Genomic DNA, 27,980 nt, shown 5'->3' on the forward strand with positions numbered 1-27,980 from the left:
ATTTTCTTTTACTTTGCGGACCTCGGAGTCAGGAGGGGGCGGGGCTGTGCTCCATGGCTCCAAACAGAGTGAGGAGGGGTTTGCACTCCTGTAAGTGCACGTGGCAGTTTGGCCGGCTAAACATTAAATCGCAGTTTGCATGTTCTTCATTGGGCTTTGCTGCACAGCCCCATGGAGAACATGCCAAGCCTCCCCAGGCACAGCCTTTAGCATTCAGACAGGACCCTCGGGCCAATCACAACGCTGTTCCTGCAGCATCATGATTGGCTAGGAGATCCTGGAAGCCTGGGTGCTTCTGGTAGATCGTGAGGAAGATGACAGAGAAGAGACATGCAGCAGCAGCTTGGCCTTGAAGGAAAAGGTAAATAACTTTTTTAATCTTTTTTTTTGTAATCCCCATACCTCCCCGCCCTCACTACCCCCTTCCGAGGAGGCCGCCACTGCTAATTGCTTTCCATTGGTTGGCCTTCTTGTTACTCTCATTTGCTTCCTTCTCAACTGAATGTTTTCCTTATCAAAACTTGTCCATCTTTTGTTTGTCCCTACACTGAAGCAAACTCCCTTTACAGTCACTCTCATCGGCTGCTTCTGTCCTTCCACTGCTCAATTTTAGGGAACATTTTTTTTTCTTTTTGTTAAGAACTTCACGAGAATAATGGTGTTTTCTAGATCTCTCTCTCATGTACTTCCCCCCTGCCAAATACCCCCCAATGTTCTGTGTTACTCTATTCCTTGCATTAAAAGCTTTTTTAGGTCGAGCCTGCGTGGCTGCGCCCCTGCGCAGCCTCCCTTGCGAGATTTAATGTTTTTGAGGAGCTTACACTAGCAGGCTTTAAGCTCCGCCCCTCTTTCCCACTGGCCGGCGTCACCGTTTATGCTAAACGGTGGCCAGCCATTGGGAAAGAGCACTAGGTGACTGAAAGTTTTCTCTCTTTGAGCTGTCCCACTTGGAAGGGTTCACCTGACTTACTCCCGTCCCAAAAGGATTCTTATCTTTATGGGGGCCATGTCTTTCAAACACAGGGCCCCATAAAGACAAGCTCTGCGGCGTGTTTATTTTTTTGCATCTGGCTTTCACTTTTAAGTGAAAGCGAGATGCAAAAAAAAAAAACGCTCCAGTCTCAGGTTACTTGTTATTGGTTATGGCCAGGATAGTGGATTTATATACACTGTTGAATAAATTGCTTATTGAATGCTGTTCCAGTTATTGGTGGTCTAGTTAGGCTCTGTGAAATATTCAAGCACACAATTCTATTACACGTATACTCGACTGTGTCCTTAGACACACATGTCACGCCTCTTGTGGAGGTTTATTAAATAAGCACTTAGGTCACACCCCTTTTACAGCTCCTTCCCCCGTTTTCATGCCACTTAAAGCTCTTTACACATGTTTTCAGCGCAGCTCCTCCTGCCAACACCAGGTGTGACCTGCAGCCAAACATTTGAATCCCAGGACTGAGGCAGGTGACAGCAGGGTGGACAGTTTCCTGCGTCCCTGTCTAACGTCAATACACTGAGTGCCAATAAATTGTGCAATATTAGCTTGCCATGTCCAAGGCTTACCAACGACACAACAAGGCACTCCATTGTTACCAAGTTCGGTGACGCGGACAATGGCCGACCAAGGCCGCGGCTACTATTGATGCAGCAGGTGCAGTGGCACCATCTGAGAGCTACGAGGGGGGTACTCAACCCTTCCATTTGCTGTATTTTACTGCCCCCCGGTAGACAAAGGGGCCATTTTCCTTTCTTGCACCAGGGCCCCCTGGCATCCTTGAGGCGCCCTGTGCCCGGCGTGTCCGCTTACTCTTGATACATTTGATCTGAAGCAAACATGGTTTGCCTGAGCAGTGCAGACTGGGGTCAGCAGCTTTTATTCCAATGCAGCGGTTTTATTTTAATTTTCTGTGGGGTCTGTCCGCACCCATGAGACTGGTGCGCTGACAGACAGCACCTTGCAGCCAGGGGCGGAAGACCAAGGGTGGACTTTGAAGACCCCAACCCCCACCAGGGGCAAGAGGAGGGGGTCTGGATGATGCCTGGCACCTGAGTGGGGGCAGCGCTATCTGTGGTCCACAAGCCAGCGTCTCTGCCCCGGGGACACGCGCGAAGATCCCTCGCTGAGAAGGAACATACTTCTGTTTTTTGTGCTGCCTTTCTGTGCTGAAGCAATTAACTTTCCCGTTGGGGGGCGAGGGTTATTATCTGGGGGGGGGGAGGGGTGAGGGGGTGGGGTGGTGTGAAGAGGACCGACAGCGGGGAGTGAGAGAGAGAGGTCCTAAAATATGTGTGAAAAAGCACCAGCCATAGCACAGAGCTGTGGTAAGCTCAGTGGATTGGGGCCAGCTGCAGACATTTGTGTGTTGCGACTAGAAAGTTGAGCGGTTAATGCAGCCAACATCAGCTGGTGTTTTAAACTGGGGGCGTAGCGCTTGTAGGGCGGTTCAAAGGATGAGTGTCCAGGGCACAAGTCCTAAACAAGCATTTGCAATACAATAGGTCTCGCATTTGCGAGAGATCGAGTTATTGGCATTGTAAATGACAATGCCTTTCATCTATGTGTTTTGAGAACCTGCAAGCAGTGCGTAAAAATGCACTTTGCATTTATAGCCCTTGCTTACGCGAAGCAAGGCTGGCAGTAAAAGAGGCACAGTTACTGCCAGCCTTGCTTCTTGTAAGCAACAACTATAAGTACAAAGTGCATGTTTACGCACTGTTTTCAGGTTCTCAAAACACATAGATGAAAGGCATTGTCATTTACAATGCCAATAACTCGATCTTTTCAGGTTTTCAAAACACAATAATAATATGCTTTGTATTTACAATGCCAACAGATTAAACTCTCGCAAATGCCTATTGCATTGAAAATGCTTGTTTCTTGTGCTTCACTCCTCTCCCATAAAGCCCCTCTCTGTCCCTCTCTACCAGCACTCTGTGTTGCTTCTCCGGCTCTGGTGCTGCTCTGCCTTTTGTCCTGATTTTCCCTTCTTCAGCCAGCTTCCCATTTCTGTTCCCATACACGAACCTCCATTACCCACCATCTTTTTAAAAATTTTTTTTACAATTTGTTTTCGTATTCTGATGAGGAGTAGGCTGCAATTTGCAGCTAAAAGGCACGTTTACACTAATTTCTTTACATTTCTTTTATTTACTGATCCCTCTTGGATTAGTAAATAATAAAACAGCACACACCCCATTTCATAGGCATATGTGAGTAATACATTCCCCTGTACATGTCATGTGCACGTCTACAAAATGACACAGGCATTGTGGCAGTGTACTCATTGATTATTTTTAGTGGTCACCATGCTGTCATCATCTTGCAGAGGCTATACAGAATCGCCAAAAGGCACTGAAAATTGAATAGGTTCTAAAGGAGAGATTTATTGTCTTTGCCAATGCTTGTTAGTTATTAAAACCACAGTTACTGTATATATACATATTTGAGTATTTTGAAATATTATTAAAGTGTACTGAATATATGTAAATTGTACAGTACTGCCTGGTCTTGCACATCTGTTTTTGCAAATGTAATAATAATTGTTTTGTACCAAACCAACCGTTCTCCACATTCATTGACCTAGATCTCTATTAATCGTCTCGGTCTACATAGACTTCTTATTCCAACTTTACATCTGTGTTTAGTGTCTTTGTTCTAGGTTACCTGGGAACACCTGTAATGCGATTGTTTTTTCCTGTGATTTTAGGCACCAGGGTAAATGGACGAAAAATGGAAACTCTTAACCAAGTTGATAACTTAATGTACTCATTGCCTGCTCGTCTTTTTTTTGTTTTGTCCTCATTTAGAAAAAATAAGTGAGAAGTCACAGACCAAATGTTTATTCATGGATCCCCTACACAAATAACAATACCTTCAGGTTGCTAAGACTTCCGGGGATCCAACAAAACCGGTTGCTAAGATCCTAACAGAGTAAGTATAGAGGGTGGGAGCCCTTCGCCACCACAGAATGAGCATTCTACCTCTGATCTCACTTATTTCATAATCATTGGACTTTATATGTGTGATGTCAAATTACAAGATATAATTATATCAAACCATGTTCTCCCAATCGTCCCAATCCCTGGATATTCTGAATCTTTTCCTTGAGGAACTACTCAAATCTAATCTACCAAGGCAACCCATCTAATGATACTGGTGGTTGCGGTGTAATCTATTTAAAAAAAATTCATGCCTGGCGAGAAGGAACAAAAAAACAAAGAGAGGCATGTGAGTTAGACAAATTATAACTGATACACTCCTCTTGTAGGACTCCAAAAATAACCAAACTTGGGCTTACCTTGATCTCTTGCCCCAAGACCTCAGAAACAGTCTTACCTATCTCTGACTAGAAGCCCTGGATAGAAGGACACTGCCAAAACATGTGCAAGTCTTCCGCATCGTCAGAGTCGCACTTCAGACAAACCTTCCGATAATCACCTCCCAGTTTGAACAATTTCTTCGGGGTCCAGTATGCCATGTGTAGTGTGAACAGATGGTTCCTCTTAAGATAAGCAGCTTTGACCACATTCCATGAAGTGTGCATCAATACTTGCCATAAGTATGTTATGTTGGTCAAAGGCGGGTATCTTCTCCAGGACTCCTTCATAGGTACTAAAGGGGGTTCACCCTTAATCAAAAGCCAATACCATTTAGAGACCTCTTTATGTTGAAATAGGGGGCCTCAAAGAGAGAGTTCATGTTCTTTATTTGCTTCTCCTTCCTTAACAAGGTGTGAAGCCCAACTAGATAATTGATAAAACTTAAATCTTGAGAGTCTTTGATGAGTAGTGTTGTACAGTACGTCCCACTGAAGGAGTTTTATTTTCTTGAAGCAATTGGGCCCAGTTCAAAATACCTTAATCCCATAATACAGAAGATAGACTATCTTTTAAGCAGGCTGGAATACCTGGGGAATTCCAAATGGGGGCCCCGGCACTGTAATAAGGGATCTTCAGGATCTTTCTAATTTGAAACCAAACTTCACAAGTCGAACTTAGAATGTTAAGTTTAATTTATTTAAAGTATTTTGGATGCCCAAACTTAAAAAAACATCCATCACCCCCCATGTGGGGTATTTTTAGACATGGCTAGAAGCAGGGGAGGAAAACAGGAAATATTATTTAGGAGAGGTCTTACTTTCTTCAATTGAAAGGCAAAACAATAAACGTGGAGATCAGGACTGGCAAATCCCCCTCTACCTTTGGACCTCTCAGCTACCTCCATGCAATCCTCACCCCCTTATTGGCCCAAAGGAAACTATTTATTGTCCATTGTAATTCTTTCAAAGTGGACTGATCAAAGGATAAAGGAATCGTATTAAAGATAAAAGTGAATTTTGGCAAAATTGACATCTTAATCAAATTGGAGCGGCCCAAGATGGACAATGCAAGACCGCTCCAAGAGCTCCATAACATGACAGCTTCTTTCAGTTTAAGGTATCAATTTACTAAGTCAAGCTAAGTGATTTCATGTGTGATTTGTATACCTAGATAACAGATTTGCTGTTTAGTTGGTACTATACCCAGTGGTGTATTCCATGTCATAATTTCTGTCTTTTTAGCATTAATTAAATCCAAAATTCAACAGTAATGTCTGTAGGCAGGGCAGAATATCAGGTGAGTCCCTAGAGAAAACCATCAAGTCGTCCGCATATAAGTTGACTTTTTTTCCCAACTCTCCCATCTGAAGGACGCAAAAATATTACTAACCCAAATGCTGCAGGCCAGTGGTTCTATATATAGATCAAATAGTAATGGGGAGAGAGGGCATCCCTGTCGTAGCACCCGTTCAAGCTTGATTGATTTAGAAATATTGCCATTAACAATCATTCTGGCAGTGGGTGTTTTATAGATGTTGTTAATCACTCTGACAATTTGCTCACCCAACCCAAACCATCGGACCATATAGGTTAAAAAAGGCCAGTTCACTCCATCAAATGCCCTCGCTGCATCGAAAGCGAAGATCGATAGGGGCTGATTATTGTTGGTAGCTATAACAATTGCCCCAATTCATTCATGAGTTAGATCGTGGAGCTGAAGGTCCCTAATAAATCCCTTCTGGTCCGGATGGATCATAGAACTCATTACCGGGTTCGGCCTCCATGCTAGAATTTGTGCAAAGAATTTATAATCACAATTCAGCAGGGAGATAAGTTCTTATGACTCACAGTTCTTTGGGTCTTTGTTTGATTTTAGGATCAAGGAGACAGCAGCCTCATCCCAGGACTTAGGGATTTGATTGTTTTCAGAGAAAATCCTATCAAATAGAGTCACAGGAACAGGGGCAATTTCTTCAACCAAGGCCGCATATAATTCATTCGGGATACCATCCGTTCCCGCTGCACTGCCCTTTTTTAGATGTTTCATCACCATCTTAAGTTCTACTAAGTCAATACACCGATTCAACGATATAGTTTGAGTTTCTCTGAGGTGAGGCAGAGGTATATCCTCAATATAATTCTTAATTTGAGGCTCTAAGACCACTAGGTCCTCTGCAAACAAGTACTGGAAAAAAACCTCAAATGCTTGTTCTATTTTAAGATTGTCTGAGGAGATCTCACCTGAATCTAGCATAGTTACCTCTTTAATTAGATTCCTAGTTTGATTTACCTGGGACTTCCAAGTGAGGAGTTTACCGCATCCCTCTCCACATTCATAATTGGCTAGCTTACTAGCCTCCCATTTTTTACTTGTTATATCATCCATGGGGTATATTAATAACTGCTTCTTAGCAGATTACTCTCTACCTTCCTCCCCATCCAATTGCCAATTCTGAAGAGATTCACACTCAGACCTCGCTCTTGAAATATCATCTTCCAATTTCCGTATGATCATTCTAGTCTCCTTATATTTCTTAGCAGCCAAACTTATTACAACACATCTAATCAATGCCTCATAAGCATCCCAGGTTACTTCAATAAGGCAGAAGGTTTGTTGATGTCAAAAACATTTCTGTTTCTTCCTTCAACTGTGCAATTATTAAGGGATCTAGGAGAAGAGTTCTATCAAAGGTCCATCTCTTAGTAGATTAACTTTTGGACATTTATAGTACTAAAGCTGCAGTGGAATGATCGGAGAGGTGCTCCAGAACATCGATGTCGTACATTTCAACAATCTTATATCGATCAAGAAAAAATGAATATGGAAAAATGTCAGTACTATTGATTGTGAAATGTAAAATCCAAAGGGCCGCCCAGCCTCTATGTTTCTCCCTCCAGATATCAATCAGTCCTAGGTCCTTCATCAATACTTTCATGAAGAAACCCATTTTTGAGGAGACTGCTTTCCCCCCTCTAGACCTACCTAAAACTGGGTTTAAAAGAATGTCAAAGTCGGCCCCCATTATGATAGGATAGTTAGATTGAATCAAATGATTATAGATAGTGTTTAATGGAGTTTCATTGTCTGTATTTGGAGCATAATAGCCAGCTAGCGTAATCCATTCCTTTTGGATTTTAACATCACAGATGACCCAATGCACTTTGGAGTCCACCTTAACCTTGCCTAATGTAGCTCTGGCTGAGTGCTTGATATTAACAGCTACTCCTTTAGTGTAACAGGATTGTGTTATGTGGCAGGAGAAATCAATCCATCTCTGCTTGGGGCAGATACATTTTTATTCCTCAAAAGTTAAATGAGTCTCCTGAAGGATGATAATATCAGACTTAGATTGGCACAGATATTGGAAGATTCTCCTCTGTCTGCTTAAAACCAGGAGACCATTAATATTCCGCGTTACAGATTTTAATTAATGTTAAAGAAAGGGTTAGGGTTCTAACTGACCTGCCATTGCAGATTTACAAAAATGATAGCCAGCCAGCAAGTTGAATTGTTTAAAGACCAACCCACTTTCATTTGAAATATCCTGTCTATTTAACAAATGTGGACTTTTTCTTTCCTTTTTCCCTAATTTACTCCCACCCAGTGCAAAAAAATAGAAAATGAGATTCCTCCCACTGTGCCCCCTGCTCCCATGGGAACCCTCCCTGAAATTGATGATGAACCGCCCAGTCGAGCTCAAGCCCCTCCCCTCCAGAAATACTCATGAATAGCAGGAAACATCAACCTCATCCCTGAGCCTTTATTTGATCTATAATGTCCCCAACTCCTAAGTTAGTCATTTTATTCTTCCACATTACTTTTAAAATAGCGGGGAATCTCAGTTGCGCTGTTGCACCTAGGGATCTTAAAATTGGAATTAACTTCCCCAGTTCCCAGTGTCTGTCCTGGGTAATTCTGGACAGATCCGATCTAATTCGGATAGACCAGTCTCCCTTAGTAATGGAGCCAGCTTTGAGTGCTTCAGATAAAACCCGCCCCTTCAAAAGAAAGGTTTTGAAGTTAACTAAGATTCTTCTAAGTGTTTTCCTGCTAGGATTTTTTGAGGAGGGGTCCCTGTGGATTCTCTGAATAGGTCTAAGGAGTCAATAGTCGGGATTACTCTTTTAACAGGCCTATACAAACTTTTGATGTATTTACCCTCCATGCCTTCTGTGACATTAAGAACTTTAATGTTATTGCGCCTGCTGTTGTTTTCAGGAGATTCAATTTTATCCAACATAGATTTTTCACCACTTTTTAAGGTTTGGATTTTAACCGGATATGCCTCAACTTTCCTGTTCAGGGCCTCAACAGAGACTTCCATCAGACAAATCCTATCTTTAATAGCGGACATTTTCACCTCCAACGCTTCACAAGTGTCTTGGATTTTTGCCTGATTTTTTTCCAAAGTAGCAAACTTACTCCCAATCTCAAAGGAAAGATTTCCTAGCATCATCATCGAATCAGATTGATTAGATCTATCCAGAGGGCTATCATGGAGGGTTTCAGGAGACGACTGCGTGGAAACCTGAGGTAATTCCTCGGGGCAGATAGTAGGATAATTGCCTGCTTGTCATACTGCTCTCTGGCTAGTCGCAAGCGCTGGGACGCCCCCAGGTAGCTACGCGCTATATAAAAATCCAATAATAATAATTATCATTTGTAACAATGCTATTTATAATGTACAACCCTTCATGTTTGTACTATCTGTGCTATTAAATGTTGGTGAGAGAGTTCAGAGAGTTTTTAAATTCGTTTTTACTTTTTACTCTGCTGACATCAATAAAATGAATACCATTGTGGTGATTTGTTAGTATTTAAATCAGCTTTTTACACTTTTATGAGACAACAGATCTACTACAGCAGGGTCTGTATGAAATAAAAAATCACTATAGGTATTTGCTGGTGTCTGGCTTTCGATTCCTCAAAGCAGTTGCTTAGGTTCGAAATGTTTTAAATCAAGATACCAATAAAAAAATCAAATGGAGGAGACCTCCATCCCCTGGCTCACCAGCATAATTATCATTTATTTAATTGCTCTAATGAAACAAAAGCCAGAACTACTGTTTAAGTATTTTATCATGTAAATTCAACAGATAGGCCAATAAAGGTATGGCAAGCTCATAATCACACAGGTTCCCATATTGCATCATGTAATGCAACAAAGATAGAGGGATTATTGGAGCATATTTCAATGCCTCAAATTATTGATATGTGCAATGTAAATGTGTCAATACAAAGTGTACATGGTAAATCACCTATAAATATCAGGGGGGAGCAGGGGTTTCTATATCTCAATCTTTGAATGTAATCATTAGATAACCCTCACCACTGGCCTTATGGATCTTTGTTCATCGATGAAGCAAACTTGTACATAACAATAAATCATTAAATACTTTGAATTCAGTCAATAACTAGAGTAAGTGTGAGTTTAAGGGTTTTGTTTTCAGATCTTTTAGTCGATCATCAGTTTATTCATTGGACATTAATCTTTAAATTTCATCATTGACAGATAATATAATCCATCAATCAATATTTGATTATGAAATATAACATGTTCATTAAAATCACAGTCATAATAGTAATAATACATCAAGCGTGTTCAATTTAGGAAATTCCCAAAATATAAATGTATTTGTGATTTAGAGAGAAAAAGGTGTCAGTTCATAAACCCAATGAAGATTTCTGATGAGAAAGAAAGAGATCATCCGCAAGCATGAAGCTTTTAACAGTTTTAACATTATCTAAATCAGTCAGACTTTAATGTAGGAAAGGCTTCAGAAGCTCACATTTGAGTCTCTAGTCAAAAGGTCAGAAAATAATCTTGAATCCGTGCATCTGGGGTTCTGAGGTCTGAGCCTGAAGTCTGAAACTACTACTTTAGGAAAACACACTAATTTAAAAAAAAATCTATTTTGCAATATTATTTTCTTTTATCTTCTTCATCCTCAAATAAAATCTCAGCAAACTGCTGTTACTAAGCAAACTCACCGTTTTCTCATCAGAGCATAATTGACTTTCAGACGTTGTACCTTGAAAAGTTACAAAATTGGTTTCTTGCAATCAAAATGCTTCTTCCCTTGAATCATTTTTCCAGTCATTTCATCTCCTCCCAGTGAGAACATCACTATCATTTATCTAATAAAAAACAAATGGTTGGCGGTATGGGCGCTCCCAATTTTAAGCTTTATGCCTTGAGTGCCAAGGCCAGCTTCTTACATTTCTGGATTCATCCCGCACCTTATCAGCCACACATCGCGGTTGAGGCTGACCTTGCAACCTCTTGGCCGCTAGACACCACCCTGTTTGCTCCGGCCCATCACCCATGAGCCGAGGTGGATACGGTTGAGACCCTGCGCTGGGCCTGGTTGGGACTGCGTCGTCTCTCCAACGCTACAATGTTATCAGCTAACACTATGCCGATTGTACGTCATCCTGCTTTCCCCTCTCTCCAACCATCAGGCATGGCCAAACACACCGCCCGCCTGGGGCTGGCGAAACTGGCGGATCTCTACCCCGGAAACACATTCTAATCTCTTCCTGCCTCCTCTGGTCCTATGGACACATTGCTCTTTTATCAGATGGGGGCTATCTGTAGGGAGTTACATCCCACGTTCCCCCAACCTCCACCTTCGATGCCCTCTCTTGACTTCATCTATTCATCCCCCACTCCCCAGCAGCTGGTGACCAAATTGTATGCCCTCACACTATCGACCACCTCCATCTCCACTGATCGCGCCTGTGTGGCATGCAATCAGATGAAGAAACTATCTCCCAACTACTGCCTCCGTCTTATACATTTCAAATACTTGTACAGGCTATACTGCACCCCGTTAAGCAACCTAAACTGGAACTCATCCCTGCCAATGGCTGTGTACGCTGCTCTGCCCCTGCAGCGGATTTTTCTCATATTGCTTAGTTATGCCCAAGGGTGTCGGATTTCTGGTGGGAGGTTTGTGCCGCCATCTCAGAGATCACCTCCACACCGGTTCAGCCCGACCCACAGTTATCTTTGTTAACTGCTAGCAATACACCAGATATGGCGACTCCTACTAGTGGTGTTATTGCTCAAAAAATATCTCCCACTAATTGGGTCCAATCATCTGTACAACGTGGATGTCTATGGGGTGGTGTCAATGTTAAAGCATCAACACTATTTACATGATACATTAAAGGTAATAGCAAAGCCAAATAGCAAACACCCTCCCAATCAACTGGAAACTGGAAATGGGCAGCATGTCCACATACAAAAAAGAAACTCCAGGAATAACTGCCTCTTCCTCTGTTAATATTTGGACATGTCCTCCCAAAACTTCAAAAGTGTGTTCACAATTTCTAATCCAAATATGTCTTTTCTAACCTGGTTTCTCCTTTTGTAAACACACAATGTCCCTTTTTGTCTTCTATCTAATTTCAAATTTGGATAAACCTTTTTATTTTTATTTTCATTCTCTTCTTTCTTCCAAACAATCTTTAAGACATTTTCTTCTTTATTTCTACTATGGATAATTCAAGCCCTCTGCCATTAATATGAATGTTCTCTCTAATGGTCTCATCAGACAGATTAGGTTCTTTTTATATTCCTTAACTGTATATAGGACTGTGGGTGAGCTAAAGAAATGCCATGCCATTTCATATCTTTAGATTATGGATGAGGGTTAATTTTTTTCTGTAGTGGAGCTTTAGAAAGAATCAAATCATAATTGGAAAAACAAAGTTCAAAACGCTCTTGTCTATATAATAAACTAAGCAAAATACTACATGTAATTGTATAGGGCACTGGGATATGGTGGTATGTCACTTCTTCTTCAGCACAAACATAGCAGTCCTTAGTATCTAAAGCTTGAGTGTGTTTCCTGAACTAACCTAGAAAAACCATTAGTTTAAACCTCTTCTTTTGAATAATCCACAAAAGAAGCATTGAATTCATCTCATCTATTGTGTGTGCAGTCATTGTAAAAGCAGATGTAGACTTAGGTGTTTCTATATCTGGTGTAAAATTATTAGCTAATATAACAACTATTAGTGTGACAACAACTACTATTCCACAATTAGCTTTGGTAAAGATACACATGTTTGTCTACAGTCAGACCTTTAGTAGAATAAAAGCAGCAGGCAGATTCAATATTTTGCTTTCACCTCTAAGTGTGCAAATGTGCATAACTTCTTTATTGATCACTGGCAGTTATTTTGTTAAACTTATACACAAAAATCATTGTGAGACATTCCTAACTCTACTCAATCTTCTTCTAAATAATTTATCCATACTCTTCTTCTGCAACCTTTCATTCATTTGTATATTGTTAGTTGAATTTATTGCAGTCTTTTATTCCATAGTTTTAATACAGTCCATCAAATTTCATCTCAATTGATAATTTTTTGAATTCACTATATAGTGCTTGTCAAGTTTTTTAAAATTTTGTTTCTGAAATCTCCTTTAATCAATGCTGTTTCTCAGTGTGACATATCATAGAGGCTCAAATACCTCTGATCTCAGTCCGCTAGGGTTTTGACCTGAAGCATTTGTCACATTCTCTGCATAGTAGGTGCATTTAGGTGCAGAATACCTTTGAAAGGGCACTCTTGCTCTCTTGGATCTCCTTTTGTTTGTTGATCTTCTTCTGTTTCACTTATATCATTGTACTCTGTTTCTATGATAGTTTGTGGTATTTGCTCAACTGTCACACTTGATCTCAATTGCCTCATACCATTTGGCAATCCAGGTCTCCATAGGGGTCTTTTTCAGCTCTTGTTAGTTCCTCATCAGTGTTTGTTACCAAATCACTTTGAGAAATGTCATTCACTTGCACAGATGGAAAATTTGCCAGTACTTCATCCTCCTCTGGTCCTTCTGGAGGTGCAGGCACAGGAGATCTTAGATTTGGCTTAAAGAACACTATTTCTTCGTATGGCCACCTTACTTTCTGTGAAAAACATTCACCCAATTGGGTGTCCCGGCTCATTTGACAGCAGAGTTTATAATTAGGATGACCAGGTAGGTTCCTTTCCACCTTGGCTCCAGGCAGGATTTTCGCAAATGCTTCTTCACCAAAACCCAGTCATATGGGATAAAGTTGTGGCTCTGCTCCTGATGTGGACTCAATGGAAAACAACACTGGGTGTGGGCTTCCCACAGTAAGGCCAAGCCTCTCAATACAAGAAAAACTGTATTATGGTGTAGAAGGGACCGCCCTTCTACAACATAAGATTACCCTGTATTAAGACAATCATTGATGTGTTTAAAAATCACTAAACTAATCAAAAAGTATCTTTGGTGTAAACTAATTGCTTTTTTGTGATATTCAATTGTAAATATTGACATGTGTATGTGTGGTATGAGTGAGAATGTGAGATTGGAATGTTAATGTTGATCAACGATGTATAAAAGCTAATGAGGTAGTGTGTATTTTAAGAAATTGTCATTTTTATGAAATTGTCTCTTTGTATTGTTTGTTCTATATCATTTGTGCAATTTGGTGAATTATAACCAACAAAAAATTGCGAAAAAATATATGAAAAATAATAGTGATTTATTCTAACTGATCTCTAAGTCTATAACTCACACTAAGTTTAATTCTTTCTGTGTAGAAACCGAAGGTCTGTTAATTAAGAGCTACAGTATTGGCATTTGTTTAGTTTTTCTTTCTGATGTGGACTGGCAGTGACAGCTCCAACCTGGTGAGAAACAGAATGCACCACATTAGCAAATCCTTTGCAGTAGTCAAGTATCATGTAAACTGTGATGTTTACAGGTACATTTGCAGGTGCAGCAGGAAGTCTCATAGTACAAAGCATGAGGAGTTCATGAGGTGATAACCCTGTTCTCCTCTCAGGACTGCTTCAGAAACTCATCAAAACCAGTGGTAGAGGAAGGAGGCCATCATGGCGGACGCAGCTTAACTGAGCTCCGTCCCGCCACTACAACATCCGTCAGTTTATCCTTCCTCCCCCCGCACCTGACGTTATCCCGGTGTGGAGTGGTGCAGCGGAGGGTGATCGGCAGTCGAGGTGAAAAACTGGGCCGACTCCGGGCATCGAGAGACGCTACACGGTGCCGGGGACCGGTGCGGCCTACAACGAGCAACGGAGCCGGGGACCTCGAGTTTGGCGACGCCCGGAGGGGTGGACAGCTGGTGGTGGCAACGCTAGCCCCGACCTGCTGGTGTCAGTGGATCACCTACCACAGTGATCCGAGTGCGTGCAGCGCTGCCACGGATCGGCGCATTGGTGACACATCAACTGGGGACGCTGGTGGAAGGCCGGAGTCACCGCCGGAGCCCGGGAGCGCCTGCGGCGCTGCATATAGACAGCAAGGCACGGAGAAAACTGACTGTGATACCCGGGGCAGACGAGCGGCCACGAATATCCTGGCAGGCGGATCAGACTGCAAGCAGCGGACCCCGGTATCGACAAGTAAGCCTCCTTTGGTGGTGAGGGACGGCGACGAACGCCCAGGGTCGGGCCCCTGAAACGGCCATCTTGGGGCTGCTGCTTCCGAGGGGCGGCGGGGACACTAAAGCCCTGAATTGACTCTTAACGTGCTGCACTCAGCCTGCCAGCCCCTGCGGCCATAGATAAAAAGCACCTGGGCCCCATTTGTCTCACCCCACGGCTGGGCGCTACGGTGCGCGGAGGCGGCCTCTAAGGGAAGAAACGAGGGGCAGCTGCTGCGAGCCACGACCGGCGTGCGGGGCCCCGGCCTCCGACAGCTCGGACAATGACTAGAAGTGGGAGTGGCGGTGGAACCTCGAAACAGGGAACTATAGATAAATTCACAGGCCCAAGTGGACATTCAGGGGCCTCGAGTGCCAGCCAGGCCCAGGGGCCGGACAATGCAGTTCTCCTGGCGGCAATCACCCAATCCAGGGACACACTGGATGCTAAAATAGGGGCCGTTGGAGCCCATGTTACCCTGCTGCACCAAGACCTGCGAAATGCGGTGGCCCGTATTACCCAGGCAGAGGCCCGGATCACCGGAGTGGAAGACCATATGGTGATCTTAAAGAAGAAGGTGAGCCACATGGAATTCATACAGAAGGGCCTGGCGCTCCGGGCCGAAGACGCCGAAGGGCGGGCTCGGCGCAACAACCTGCGCTTTGTCGGCCTCCCGGAGGATTACGAAAAAGGCAATATGGAGGCCTTTCTCACTGAGTGGCTAGAGGGCTGGCTCCCACCAGAGTCCCTCTCCCGCTGCTTTGTTATTGAACGGGCCCACAGAGCACTGACTCAAAAACCTCCGGTCTGTGAACGCCCACGCCCGGTCATAGCCAGGCTGCTCAACTATCACGATCGAGATACGATCCTGAAGCAAGCCCAATTGAAAGAGCCTCTCATGTGGGATAACCAACGGATCTTGATATTCCCAGACTATACGAAAACAGGTGCAGCAACAACGGCAATCCTTCACGGCAGCTAAAGGCCGCCTGCGAACTCTCAAGATTCAATATGCCCTGCTTTTTCCAGCGCGTCTACGAGTGGTCTATCAGTCCTGCACCCTATTCTTTAATGCTCCTGAAGAAGTGTTCACATGGACAGACGAAACGGTGCGAGTCCGACCACACACTCCGCCGGCCAGAGACTCAGATTCTTCCTCGTCGGCATTGCCGCCGCGGACACCCCGGCGGTTGCGCAGTAGAAGCAATTAGAGATCACGCTCGTCAAAACGATCCCCGGGGAAAAAGGGAGCCTCGGAAGACATTAACCCTCCAGACTCTCCGAAAGTGGCTCCGTGAGAAACGAAGAGACATACTGTTTTGGTTTGATTGCTTTACCTTAATATAGGCTGGGTTGTGGATTCTGCGGACCTGGCCGGGGAAGATGTTTGCGTCCAGTAGCCTGGCCGCTAGCAGATAATGGTCGGTCTATAGACACAGGATGTGGGTCGGGGTGGGGGGGATGATTTAAAAGGCGAACACGCGCCTCGGAGTTGGGGTCGTTTTTGCCTTCTAAGGGGACAGTTGGGACGTTTTGGGTTTTTGGTGGGGATCCATTGGCATAGGCGATCTCGAGTTTCCCGTTGGGGACTGGGGATGCTATATACCGCGACAGGTACTTCAACGTTGCTGAGGTATGGGGAGGGGGGTGGCGGAGTTGATCCGGGTGACTGTTGGTTGAAACTGGGGTTGGGGGGGAGGGGATGGGGGCTGGAGGGGTGTTGGGGGCTGGGGGAGGAGGTTGTTTTGCACACGATTGTCTCGAAAGATGCTGTTGAGGTTTCCAAGCCCATTGTGCCCGTTGCTTGATGTACGAATACACCTACGCTTAGATGGGGGCTGAAAACACTGAGCGGACACCTGTTAGAGCCCTAATGAAAGTGATGAGTTGGAATGTACGGGGTATGCTTGACAAGATTAAAAGAAGTGCGGTGTTGAGACAGGGGAAGAGAGAGAAAGTGGATATCTTGATGCTACAAGAAACACACCTACTGGGTAATAAAGCACTGGGCCTACAGAGATATGGTTACGATCAGGTCTACCACGCTGGCTTTGGGGGAGGATCTCGGGGGGTGGCGATACTGCTGCACCGCAGACTGTCTTACACACACACGAAACATTGGATAGACCCCCAAGGCCGATATGTCTTTGTGCAAGGGAAAGTGGGTTCAGAGTCAATAATCCTCGGGAGTGTATACGCTCCGCCCCCACTGCAATGGGCTCTGATTGAAAAACTATTCACAGTATGGGCTGAAATCCCTGAGGGTCTGGCGGTGATAGGGGGATACTGGAATGACGTCATGCTGTGTCGGCTCGTCCGCCTCAGGCTTAGGGGTGACTCCATAGCAGATACCCCCACTAAATTGAATGATATGGTGCGTGGCATGAATTGGGTGGACACGTGGCGATACCTCCACACACATGAACGAGAATACACATACGTCTCGGCTGTCCACCACTCGTTCTCGAGACTGGACTATGTCTTTGTCCCCAGTACAGTTGTCAACAGGGTGGTCTCGGCGTCTATCCTGCCGCGAGGACTGTCGGGCCACTCCCCTGTGGTGGTTGAGGTTGCCCTAGGTAAAGGGAGACAGCCATTTAGGTGGCGCCTCTCCGCCTGGCATTTGCAGCAGGAAGCATATCAGCAACACTTGGAGGTGGCCATCGCCCGAGAAAATCTGGGCACTGTGTCTGACATACGGATGGCTTGGGAGGCTCTGAAACCCACGCTTCGCGGGGTAGATATAGCATGGTGTGCGGCAGCGCGCCGCAAACGACAGGAAGAGCTGGTGCGGGCCGCGGCGGCAGTAAAACAGCTGGAGACTCAGTGTGGGGTAGCGAGTCACCTGGAAGATGTGGGGCAGCTTCTACTGGGGCAACAAACATATGCCTCCTGTGAGAAGTTGGCCCGGTATGCAGCGTTCGCTATTCTAGCGACCACTATGTATCGTTCCAAACGACCCTTATGGTGATTGGTTGTAAGTCAACCTTAGACCAGCTATCCTAGTAGCGTGGATACGAGCAGTCTTCGGGCTAAACTCTAGAGGGCGTGTTAAACCAGCTGTAACCATCACATGCCCCTTGAACACCAAGTGAAAGGACACCACACAAGTGTTATGAAAATAAACAGTATATTTATTAGAATCACAACAGCCCTGTACTCTTTATGAGGACAGGGTACTAAACACAGAACAAAAGCTCTTAGAAAATACTTCAAGTGCACAATTTAAAACAAGTGCCCGAGGGCACGGAAAGTTTAGTGGTCTCGGGCGGACCCGATAAGGCAAGTCGGAAGCGAGGGACTCGGGACCCTAGAGTAAGGAGGCTATGCAGGCACCGAAATGCCGAAGTTACCTAGCCACGAGGGCTGCGGCTGCACAAGTCTTACAGGCGTCGGGGGTCTTCGCTGATGAGCCAGGAGCCGGAAGCAAAGGAGTTGCTGGCCGGCGACCAGTGATGAATAGTTCGTAGAGATCCAAGCCTGGATCAGTGATCGTTGATACCTAAAAGCAGAGGGGACCAAGTTCGTACTACTAGCCAGTAGTCAGAGGGTACCAGGAAGGCACCGGTTGGCCGTCACCTCGACTAGGTGAGTGGGCGACGCTAGGCTCTGCAGTCTCACGGACCAGGAGGCGTTGTCGGCGACCAGGATGGAGGTGCGAGCTGTCCCACGAAGGTTGATGCTGTCGGCGTCGCTGGGCCCAGGATTGGGGCAACAAGCCTTGGCAGATCTCAGGGCCACGTGGTGGGCCTAAGATGGCGTCTTGAGTGGACCAGGAGGGTCCGGGGTGCTCCTCTCGGAAAAGGGAGCAAGGGACGATCTGGAGCAACCAGACCAGCAGCGTTGGTTGTCGGATGTCGTCAAAGAAGGGCACAAGCCAGCGGCTAGTGACCAGACAACGTGCTGAGCAGTGAGCAGAAGGGCCCCACGCAGATCGTGGAGATGCTGGGAGACTGCACTTCGGTGCTGGAGCTACTCAGGGTCGGGGCTTCTCGGACCCCAGAGCACTCACCAGAGAATTGCTTCGATGGTCGTGCTGATTAAGAAAGCGTGCAGGTTTTGATGATGGCCGGTCCCTCGAGGTCTCGTCGCACCCACAGATCTCAGCTGAGCTGACGACGTGGGTAGAGGTCGGAGGTGCCAGGGAAGCCGGTTCTCGTCGAGCTGGGCCGTCGGATCCTTGAGGAAGGACTTGCAGCAAACCGCAGAGTTCTTAGATGGTGCCTGCGGATGCAGGGTGACTACTCCTTAGCCACAAGGGAGAAATCTTGAGAAGAGTCTCGAAGTCCTTTCGTAGAAAGTATTCTTGATTCAAAGATGATCTAATTTGGAAGGGTCCCCGCTCCGGCCTTTATCCTAAAGAAAGGGGTGGGTACATGACTAGGTCCTGCCCTAAGGGTGGGACCAGGAAGGGGGGTAGTTACACCCCTCTCCCCCTGCTGGACTTTCCCCAGGTTAGGGGCTGCGCGCCCCTGGAACTGGTTCTAGCCGGCAGATGCGTAGTGAGCACCGGGGTGCCACTCCGCAGTCACCTTCTTGCAAAGCCCTACCTACCCAGAATACACAAACCCTGTCTGGGACGGTGCGAACACCGCCCTTGACAGGAAACCCTTTGTCCAAGCTCTCCTCGCTGGAAGGACTCCCAGCAACAGGAGGTCAGACTCGTGTCTGTGGTGGCAGCGTCCATTTTGTGGAGCTGAGGCTTCAGTTAACTTTAACCGGGGTTCACAGTTACGTACATGTCGTGTCCCTCTAGAAGGGCGGAATGCTAACCTCGTCGCCAGAGTTGGTGAGGGGGCAGCATCCCGATTCGTATGACACTTTACTCGACATATTTACAACAAGGGGTGGTGATGGGAACAGGGCAAACCAAACTACAAAAGCCAATTCTTACACTGGGAAGGAAACAAGCTCCCGGGGACCGGTTTCTGGCATTACAGCCGTCTTCGGCCCGGTTTGCTTGAATCCTGATGGTGCAATGAGCAAGGGTCTCACATCTGAGAATACCCTTCCACGCTTAGGGTGGACAAAAATATTTACAACAAGGGGTGGTGAGGGACAGAGTCTCTGAATTAAGCAGAAAGCTCTCACCCAGTCAAGAGATCAGGGCTAGATCCAACACCGTTTTTTAGCTCACTGCACCATCCCAGGTTTCAGAACCTGGCTGTATGCAAATTAGTCTGTTCCTGTCCCAGTGCATGATGGGAACAGGGCAAACCAAACTACAAAAGCCAATTCTTACACTGGGAAGGAAACAAGCTCCCGGGGACCGGTTTCTGGCATTACAGCCGTCTTCGGCCCGGTTTGCTTGAATCCTGATGGTGCAATGAGCAAGGGTCTCACATCTGAGAATACCCTTCCACGCTTAGGGTGGACAAAAATATTTACAACAAGGGGTGGTGAGGGACAGAGTCTCTGAATTAAGCAGAAAGCTCTCACCCAGTCAAGAGATCAGGGCTAGATCCAACACCGTTTTTTAGCTCACTGCACCATCCCAGTTTCAGAACCTGGCTGTATGCAAATTAGTCTGTTCCTGTCCCAGTGCATGATGGGAACAGGGCAAACCAAACTACAAAAGCCAATTCTTACACTGGGAAGGAAACAAGCTCCCGGGGACCGGTTTCTGGCATTACAGCCGTCTTCGGCCCGGTTTGCTTGAATCCTGATGGAGCAATGAGCAAGGGTCTCACATCTGAGAATACCCTTCCACGCTTAGGGTGGACAAAAATATTTACAACAAGGGGTGGTGAGGGACAGAGTCTCTGAATTAAGCAGAAAGCTCTCACCCAGTCAAGAGATCAGGGCTAGATCCAACACCGTTTTTTAGCTCACTGCACCATCCCAGTTTCAGAACCTGGCTGTATGCAAATTAGTCTGTTCCTGTCCCAGTGCATGATGGGAACAGGGCAAACCAAACTACAAAAGCCAATTCTTACACTGGGAAGGAAACAAGCTCCCGGGGACCGGTTTCTGGCATTACAGCCGTCTTCGGCCCGGTTTGCTTGAATCCTGATGGTGCAATGAGCAAGGGTCTCACATCTGAGAATACCCTTCCACGCTTAGGGTGGACAAAAATATTTACAACAAGGGGTGGTGAGGGACAGAGTCTCTGAATTAAGCAGAAAGCTCTCACCCAGTCAAGAGATCAGGGCTAGATCCAACACCGTTTTTTAGCTCACTGCACCATCCCAGTTTCAGAACCTGGCTGTATGCAAATTAGTCTGTTCCTGTCCCAGTGCATGATGGGAACAGGGCAAACCAAACTACAAAAGCCAATTCTTACACTGGGAAGGAAACAAGCTCCCGGGGACCGGTTTCTGGCATTACAGCCGTCTTCGGCCCGGTTTGCTTGAATCCTGATGGTGCAATGAGCAAGGGTCTCACATCTGAGAATACCCTTCCACGCTTAGGGTGGACAAAAATATTTACAACAAGGGGTGGTGAGGGACAGAGTCTCTGAATTAAGCAGAAAGCTCTCACCCAGTAAAGAGATCAGGGCTAGATCCAACACCGTTTTTTAGCTCACTGGACCATCCCAGTTTCAGAACCTGGCTGTATGCAAATTAGTCTGTTCCTGTCCCAGTGCATGATGGGAACAGGGCAAACCAAACTACAAAAGCCAATTCTTACACTGGGAAGGAAACAAGCTCCCGGGGACCAGTTTCTGGCATTACAGCCGTCTTCCGCCCGGTTTGCTTGAATCCTGATGGTGCAATGAGCAAGGGTCTCACATCTGAGAATACCCTTCCACGCTTAGGGTGGACAAAAATATTTACAACAAGGGGTGGTGAGGGACAGAGTCTCTGAATTAAGCAGAAAGCTCTCACCCAGTCAAGAGATCAGGGCTAGATCCAACACCGTTTTTTAGCTCACTGCACCATCCCAGTTTCAGAACCTGGCTGTATGCAAATTAGTCTGTTCCTGTCCCAGTGCATGATGGGAACAGGGCAAACCAAACTACAAAAGCCAATTCTTACACTGGGAAGGAAACAAGCTCCCGGGGACCGGTTTCTGGCATTACAGCCGTCTTCGGCCCGGTTTGCTTGAATCCTGATGGTGCAATGAGCAAGGGTCTCACATCTGAGAATACCCTTCCACGCTTAGGGTGGACAAAAATATTTACAACAAGGGGTGGTGAGGGACAGAGTCTCTGAATTAAGCAGAAAGCTCTCACCCAGTCAAGAGATCAGGGCTAGATCCAACACCGTTTTTTAGCTCACTGCACCATCCCAGTTTCAGAACCTGGCTGTATGCAAATTAGTCTGTTCCTGTCCCAGTGCATGATGGGAACAGGGCAAACCAAACTACAAAAGCCAATTCTTACACTGGGAAGGAAACAAGCTCCCGGGGACCGGTTTCTGGCATTACAGCCGTCTTCGGCCCGGTTTGCTTGAATCCTGATGGTGCAATGAGCAAGGGTCTCACATCTGAGAATACCCTTCCACGCTTAGGGTGGACAAAAATATTTACAACAAGGGGTGGTGAGGGACAGAGTCTCTGAATTAAGCAGAAAGCTCTCACCCAGTCAAGAGATCAGGGCTAGATCCAACACCGTTTTTTAGCTCACTGCACCATCCCAGTTTCAGAACCTGGCTGTATGCAAATTAGTCTGTTCCTGTCCCAGTGCATGATGGGAACAGGGCAAACCAAACTACAAAAGCCAATTCTTACACTGGGAAGGAAACAAGCTCCCGGGGACCGGTTTCTGGCATTACAGCCGTCTTCGGCCCGGTTTGCTTGAATCCTGATGGTGCAATGAGCAAGGGTCTCACATCTGAGAATACCCTTCCACGCTTAGGGTGGACAAAAATATTTACAACAAGGGGTGGTGAGGGACAGAGTCTCTGAATTAAGCAGAAAGCTCTCACCCAGTCAAGAGATCAGGGCTAGATCCAACACCGTTTTTTAGCTCACTGCACCATCCCAGTTTCAGAACCTGGCTGTATGCAAATTAGTCTGTTCCTGTCCCAGTGCATGATGGGAACAGGGCAAACCAAACTACAAAAGCCAATTCTTACACTGGGAAGGAAACAAGCTCCCGGGGACCGGTTTCTGGCATTACAGCCGTCTTCGGCCCGGTTTGCTTGAATCCTGATGGTGCAATGAGCAAGGGTCTCACATCTGAGAATACCCTTCCACGCTTAGGGTGGACAAAAATATTTACAACAAGGGGTGGTGAGGGACAGAGTCTCTGAATTAAGCAGAAAGCTCTCACCCAGTCAAGAGATCAGGGCTAGATCCAACACCGTTTTTTAGCTCACTGCACCATCCCAGTTTCAGAACCTGGCTGTATGCAAATTAGTCTGTTCCTGTCCCAGTGCATGATGGGAACAGGGCAAACCAAACTACAAAAGCCAATTCTTACACTGGGAAGGAAACAAGCTCCCGGGGACCGGTTTCTGGCATTACAGCCGTCTTCGGCCCGGTTTGCTTGAATCCTGATGGTGCAATGAGCAAGGGTCTCACATCTGAGAATACCCTTCCACGCTTAGGGTGGACAAAAATATTTACAACAAGGGGTGGTGAGGGACAGAGTCTCTGAATTAAGCAGAAAGCTCTCACCCAGTCAAGAGATCAGGGCTAGATCCAACACCGTTTTTTAGCTCACTGCACCATCCCAGTTTCAGAACCTGGCTGTATGCAAATTAGTCTGTTCCTGTCCCAGTGCATGATGGGAACAGGGCAAACCAAACTACAAAAGCCAATTCTTACACTGGGAAGGAAACAAGCTCCCGGGGACCGGTTTCTGGCATTACAGCCGTCTTCGGCCCGGTTTGCTTGAATCCTGATGGTGCAATGAGCAAGGGTCTCACATCTGAGAATACCCTTCCACGCTTAGGGTGGACAAAAATATTTACAACAAGGGGTGGTGAGGGACAGAGTCTCTGAATTAAGCAGAAAGCTCTCACCCAGTCAAGAGATCAGGGCTAGATCCAACAACGTTTTTTAGCTCACTGCACCATCCCAGTTTCAGAACCTGGCTGTATGCAAATTAGTCTGTTCCTGTCCCAGTGCATGATGGGAACAGGGCAAACCAAACTACAAAAGCCAATTCTTACACTGGGAAGGAAACAAGCTCCCGGGGACCGGTTTCTGGCATTACAGCCGTCTTCGGCCCGGTTTGCTTGAATCCTGATGGTGCAATGAGCAAGGGTCTCACATCTGAGAATACCCTTCCACGCTTAGGGTGGACAAAAATATTTACAACAAGGGGTGGTGAGGGACAGAGTCTCTGAATTAAGCAGAAAGCTCTCACCCAGTCAAGAGATCAGGGCTAGATCCAACACCGTTTTTTAGCTCACTGCACCATCCCAGTTTCAGAACCTGGCTGTATGCAAATTAGTCTGTTCCTGTCCCAGTGCATGATGGGAACAGGGCAAACCAAACTACAAAAGCCAATTCTTACACTGGGAAGGAAACAAGCTCCCGGGGACCGGTTTCTGGCATTACAGCCGTCTTCGGCCCGGTTTGCTTGAATCCTGATGGTGCAATGAGCAAGGGTCTCACATCTGAGAATACCCTTCCACGCTTAGGGTGGACAAAAATATTTACAACAAGGGGTGGTGAGGGACAGAGTCTCTGAATTAAGCAGAAAGCTCTCACCCAGTCAAGAGATCAGGGCTAGATCCAACACCGTTTTTTAGCTCACTGCACCATCCCAGTTTCAGAACCTGGCTGTATGCAAATTAGTCTGTTCCTGTCCCAGTGCATGATGGGAACAGGGCAAACCAAACTACAAAAGCCAATTCTTACACTGGGAAGGAAACAAGCTCCCGGGGACCGGTTTCTGGCATTACAGCCGTCTTCGGCCCGGTTTGCTTGAATCCTGATGGTGCAATGAGCAAGGGTCTCACATCTGAGAATACCCTTCCACGCTTAGGGTGGACAAAAATATTTACAACAAGGGGTGGTGAGGGACAGAGTCTCTGAATTAAGCAGAAAGCTCTCACCCAGTCAAGAGATCAGGGCTAGATCCAACACCGTTTTTTAGCTCACTGCACCATCCCAGTTTCAGAACCTGGCTGTATGCAAATTAGTCTGTTCCTGTCCCAGTGCATGATGGGAACAGGGCAAACCAAACTACAAAAGCCAATTCTTACACTGGGAAGGAAACAAGCTCCCGGGGACCGGTTTCTGGCATTACAGCCGTCTTCGGCCCGGTTTGCTTGAATCCTGATGGTGCAATGAGCAAGGGTCTCACATCTGAGAATACCCTTCCACGCTTAGGGTGGACAAAAATATTTACAACAAGGGGTGGTGAGGGACAGAGTCTCTGAATTAAGCAGAAAGCTCTCACCCAGTCAAGAGATCAGGGCTAGATCCAACACCGTTTTTTAGCTCACTGCACCATCCCAGTTTCAGAACCTGGCTGTATGCAAATTAGTCTGTTCCTGTCCCAGTGCATGATGGGAACAGGGCAAACCAAACTACAAAAGCCAATTCTTACACTGGGAAGGAAACAAGCTCCCGGGGACCGGTTTCTGGCATTACAGCCGTCTTCGGCCCGGTTTGCTTGAATCCTGATGGTGCAATGAGCAAGGGTCTCACATCTGAGAATACCCTTCCACGCTTAGGGTGGACAAAAATATTTACAACAAGGGGTGGTGAGGGACAGAGTCTCTGAATTAAGCAGAAAGCTCTCACCCAGTCAAGAGATCAGGGCTAGATCCAACACCGTTTTTTAGCTCACTGCACCATCCCAGGTTTCAGAACCTGGCTGTATGCAAATTAGTCTGTTCCTGTCCCAGTGCATGATGGGAACAGGGCAAACCAAACTACAAAAGCCAATTCTTACACTGGGAAGGAAACAAGCTCCCGGGGACCGGTTTCTGGCATTACAGCCGTCTTCGGCCCGGTTTGCTTGAATCCTGATGGTGCAATGAGCAAGGGTCTCACATCTGAGAATACCCTTCCACGCTTAGGGTGGACAAAAATATTTACAACAAGGGGTGGTGAGGGACAGAGTCTCTGAATTAAGCAGAAAGCTCTCACCCAGTCAAGAGATCAGGGCTAGATCCAACACCGTTTTTTAGCTCACTGCACCATCCCAGTTTCAGAACCTGGCTGTATGCAAATTAGTCTGTTCCTGTCCCAGTGCATGATGGGAACAGGGCAAACCAAACTACAAAAGCCAATTCTTACACTGGGAAGGAAACAAGCTCCCGGGGACCGGTTTCTGGCATTACAGCCGTCTTCGGCCCGGTTTGCTTGAATCCTGATGGAGCAATGAGCAAGGGTCTCACATCTGAGAATACCCTTCCACGCTTAGGGTGGACAAAAATATTTACAACAAGGGGTGGTGAGGGACAGAGTCTCTGAATTAAGCAGAAAGCTCTCACCCAGTCAAGAGATCAGGGCTAGATCCAACACCGTTTTTTAGCTCACTGCACCATCCCAGTTTCAGAACCTGGCTGTATGCAAATTAGTCTGTTCCTGTCCCAGTGCATGATGGGAACAGGGCAAACCAAACTACAAAAGCCAATTCTTACACTGGGAAGGAAACAAGCTCCCGGGGACCGGTTTCTGGCATTACTCGACATGTCTTGATAACGCGATACCGAAGTTACCGATATGATACGCGTTATCATGGAACAGCCATTGGGTCTTGGTTCCGCAAGCTGCAACCGGGCTCGGCTCGTGCCAGAGCCCAATTCACACGGTTCCATGCACTCTGCCTTCAGGATTGTCAAGGCCTGCCATAGGAGTGACTGATAGGAACTCGGGTGTCCATTTTATGGTTAGGTATAGGGATACTATACCTACAGCAACGGGCGAGTACGCCACGTGGCCCCAGCTGTCGTGCAGCCAGTTGTGTCAGATTTAGATGGCCATCCAGGGGTGGCATAATACATGCTTCAGCCCCTGGTAGGCCCTGGGTACACCGATGCCCTGAGTTACAGGGTCTGACAGGGTGGCCCAGTTCCAATTGAGTAATGCACCTAAGGTACACATATCAATTTAGCGAGAGAACAGCTAGGCTGTGGGTCTGATTGGCAGGCCCACAGCCCAAGAAAGTAGTAAACCAGTGAAACAAAAGCAAAAAGTCCGGGTGATCATAGGATTGCAGACCCTACTCTCCTACATGACCCCCCCCCCCCAAACGTTGGGACAATAAGCTAACCTTGACCAGGTGAGTCTTCTTGTTCTAAGTGGAAATACCTGGAGAGCCCATCTGCATTGCCATGATCAGTGCCAGGTCTATGCTCCACTGTGAAGTCCATCCCCTGTAGGGAAATGGACCACCTAAGCAGTTTGGGGTTTTCACCCTTCATCTGATTTAGCCATAGGAGGGGCTTATGGTCGGTCTGAATCTTGAAATGAGTGCCAAACAAGTATGGTCTCAGTTTCTTCAGGGCCCACACCACAGCGAAGGCCTCCCTCTCTATAGCTGACCAATTTTTCTCTCTGGGGGTCAGCCGTCTGCTTATAAAAGCAATGGGCTGGTCATTACCATCAAAATTCAGTTGAGATAGAACAGCTCCCACACCCAACTCAGAAGCATCTGTTTGGACAATGAATGGTTTGGAGTAGTCTGGACTCTTGAGGATAGGTGCCGTGCACATGGCCTGTTTTAGGTCATCGAATGCTTTTTGACAGCTCGCTGTCCACTGAACCTTTTTTGGCATTTTCTTACTCGTCAGTTCATTGAGCGGAGTCACAATCCATCCGTAATTCCTGACGAACTTCCGGTAGTAACCAGTCAGGCCCAAGAAAGCTCGAACCTGAGTCTGGGTGGTTGGAGGAGCCCAGTCCCGGATTGACTGTATCTTGCTCTCCAGTGGTTGAACTTGGCCTCCACCGACGAGGTGGCCCAAGTATACAACCTGTGTCTGCCCTATCTGGCACTTGGTAGCCTTGATAGTGAGACCTGCTGCTTGCAGAGCCTCTAACACTTTCCGCAGGTGGACCAGGTGATCCTCCCAGGTGGAGCTAAAGACAGCAATATCGTCAAGATACGCCGCACAGAAGTCATCCAGCCCAGTGAGAACGTGATTCACCAACCGTTGGAAGGTGGCAGGGGCATTTTTCAAACCAAAGGGCATCACCACGAACTGATAATGCCCACCAGGGGTAGAAAATGCGGTTTTAGGCTTGGCGTCCTCAGCTAACCTGATTTGTCAATACCCAGCTGTCAGGTCAAACGTACTTAAGTAGTTGGCCGAAGCCAATCTATCGATAAGCTCGTCTGCCCTTGGTATTGGGTGGGCATCAGTCTTAGTGACTGC

At 46.4% G+C, this 27,980-nt stretch overlaps 1 long non-coding RNA gene across 2 annotated transcripts in view; it reads left to right on the forward strand.

The window, feature by feature from the left end:
* Nucleotides 1–287: 287 nt before the first annotated feature.
* The window catches only part of LOC147733722 (uncharacterized), a 248,223-nt gene continuing 220,530 nt past the window's right edge, over nucleotides 288–27,980 (forward strand). The window contains exon 1 of one of the 2 annotated variants that reach the window (XR_015308749.1): nucleotides 288–361. This is a non-coding gene — a long non-coding RNA (uncharacterized LOC147733722). The remainder of the gene's footprint in view (nucleotides 362–27,980) is intronic. The other variant, XR_015308750.1, reaches the window with a different exon arrangement.

The sequence above is a fragment of the Lissotriton vulgaris genome, chromosome 2_1 (genome assembly GCF_964263255.1).
Source record: "Lissotriton vulgaris chromosome 2_1, aLisVul1.2, whole genome shotgun sequence".
Taxonomy (NCBI): domain Eukaryota; kingdom Metazoa; phylum Chordata; class Amphibia; order Caudata; family Salamandridae; genus Lissotriton; species Lissotriton vulgaris.